Consider the following 2,545-nt stretch of genomic DNA (forward strand, 5'->3'; position numbering starts at 1 on the left):
ATTGGCCTGTCTCTGAACCCACCTGGCCTTACTGCAACCTTGGCCTCCATCCTATATATATTTGCATCTGGGCTGAAACACAATATACTCAGCCCAGCATGTCTTCACAGGGCTGTGCCTGCCCAGAGGGAGCTGTCTTCTAAATTCATACTACTGTCCCTGAATGGTATAGAGTATGGTAGGTGGCTCAAGGGGAGCTGTGAGCAACAGCAGGAACTTTTCTGTTAGATACTCTTATTTACTATAGCTCCGTAACTTACTTTTCTCACTTAACATGTTACAAAATTGTTATCATGCCAACATAGACCTGTAAGTTTTGACAGCTTCAACACATTTCAATGGACGATTATTTAACCAGTTCCCTACAGGCCCACAGGCCTGTTAAGCAATTCTTTCAAATTGTAAGTAAATAAATTGAAGTTTGCATAAAAGTTTATTCTTTATGAAAGTGCCCATAATCTCACAATCTCAGCAGAGCAAATCTGGGCTCCTTTATCCACCTTTTGGCTCATTAAACTCAACATGTCCAAAAACAGACCTGTTATCTCCGACCCCAGTCCTCTTCCCTTTCCCGAACTATCAGTAGAGCCAAGCTAGAGAACACTAGGTCTTCTACTTACCTCTTTAGTGTCTCATGTTTATCATTTTCTGTTGCAGTGACTTCACTGCATTAGTGGTAACATTTCTTACCTCTCCTCTTGAAGGAGTCTAGCTGGTCTCCTGACATCCAGTTTTTTCTCTCCCCCCTTGGCCGCACTGTGCGGCTTGCAGGATCTCAGTTCCTTGACCAGGACTGAACCTGGGTCGCGGCAGTGAAAGCCCGGAATCCTAACCACTAGGCCACCAGGGAACTTCCCAGCCTAACTTTCTGCAATCCATTTTGAAGCTCCCTCCAGGATTTTTTGCCCCCAAGTTAAGTTTCTTCAAAAAATTTTCCTTATGATACAGAACTCTTTAGCTGAGAACAATTTCTAGAGTCAGCTATGAGCCGCCAGTAGCCAGTACTGGGGTGGGGGTGGGGGGCAAGCCAAGGGGGAAATGAAATCCAAATTTAGCACCAAAGTACCCACTGGCAATCTTTCCACCATCTTAATCACTTTCCCTCCTCCCTCCACACTCAGTCCCTCCACCTAAATGGAGATTCTTGCTATTTCTATAGCAAGCAATTCACCTGGAACTCTTTCAGAAAAGATCTGCTTAGAAGGCTACATCCTTGTTTGTTACTTAGTATATTCCCACAGCTCTTAGCTCAAAGATGACCTTCTTCCATTAAATCTTTCCTAACCTCCCTGGGTAAGAGGCTCTTGCAGCACGTCACTATCAGATCACTGTTTTGTTTTTAAATACAGCAGGTTCTTATTAGTTATCTATTTTATACATATCAGTGTATACGTGTCAATCCCAATCTCCCAGTTCATCCCACCCCCCCCATCCCGCTTTCCCCCCTTGGTGTCCATACCGTTTGTTCTCTACATCAGATCACCTTTTATAATCTACTTCCTCTACTAGAATGAGATCCTAGGAGGGACAGTGATTACGTCTTACTCACTTCTATATTCTCAGCATCTAGCACTATGTTCTGCATTTAATTCACACCCAGTATTTTTAACTGACTATTCATGTAGTTTTACCTAGTTATTATAGTGAGCACATTTCCTTTAAAATTTTAATGTACTTGCATAGACATTATGACCAGATTAACTGGGACCCTAATTTTTTCCATCTAGGTTGTTTCTACAAGTGACTTTGTATATGGCTATCTACCTACATATTTCCTCAAGTTAAAAACGCACTGCCAGATCATCCTTCCTAGGAACTATTTTCCAGGGTACCATCATTGAATTGGTATGTATTTCCATAAAAGCTTCACCAGCATTAGATTTCATTATTTTTCCTTATTTTGCAGGCTTTTAATCCTTGCAAAATATTGAGGGCTGGTTGGGGAAAATGTTGACTGGGAGATACCATGAGCCTGTGTGGAGCATCAGGGTAAAGGACATCACAGGGTTAATGAAGGCGGCCAACTTCCAGGGTTCAACTCAACCTTACTACTAAAATGCTAAAACTGAAGTCAGAAGAAGCAAATGTACTATCAAGGATGGGGAACGAATTCTTCAATTGTAAATAAAGTAGGTGAAATAACTGAATCCCCAAGTTTTAGGTAGCTATAAAAGGGAGACTTATTTGGAAAAGGTTTAGCTGAGACTGCACAGTGATTAAGAAAATGAGCCAGTTTTGAATCTAGACATTTCTACTTGTGCAACCTTGGGCAAGTTACTTTAAACAGGACAGTTTGGGGGATGTTTCAGTCTTAAGTTTCCATTAACTAAATCCTCCTCCCCAAGGACAGGAATAGTATGTTATCAGAATAAAGGAGACAAACCATATGGTCATTTCAGTGGATGCAAAAAGTGGGTGAGGGGGGATGGGGGGGGAAGGAGTCTGCCAAAATTCAGTACCCATTCATGAGAAAAACAGAGCAAACTAAACAGAAGTAGACTATGTAAAAGGTATCCATCTAGGCATCTACATAAAACCAATAGCA

The sequence above is a fragment of the Lagenorhynchus albirostris genome, chromosome 12, assembly GCF_949774975.1.
Source record: "Lagenorhynchus albirostris chromosome 12, mLagAlb1.1, whole genome shotgun sequence".
Taxonomy (NCBI): Eukaryota; Metazoa; Chordata; class Mammalia; order Artiodactyla; family Delphinidae; genus Lagenorhynchus; species Lagenorhynchus albirostris.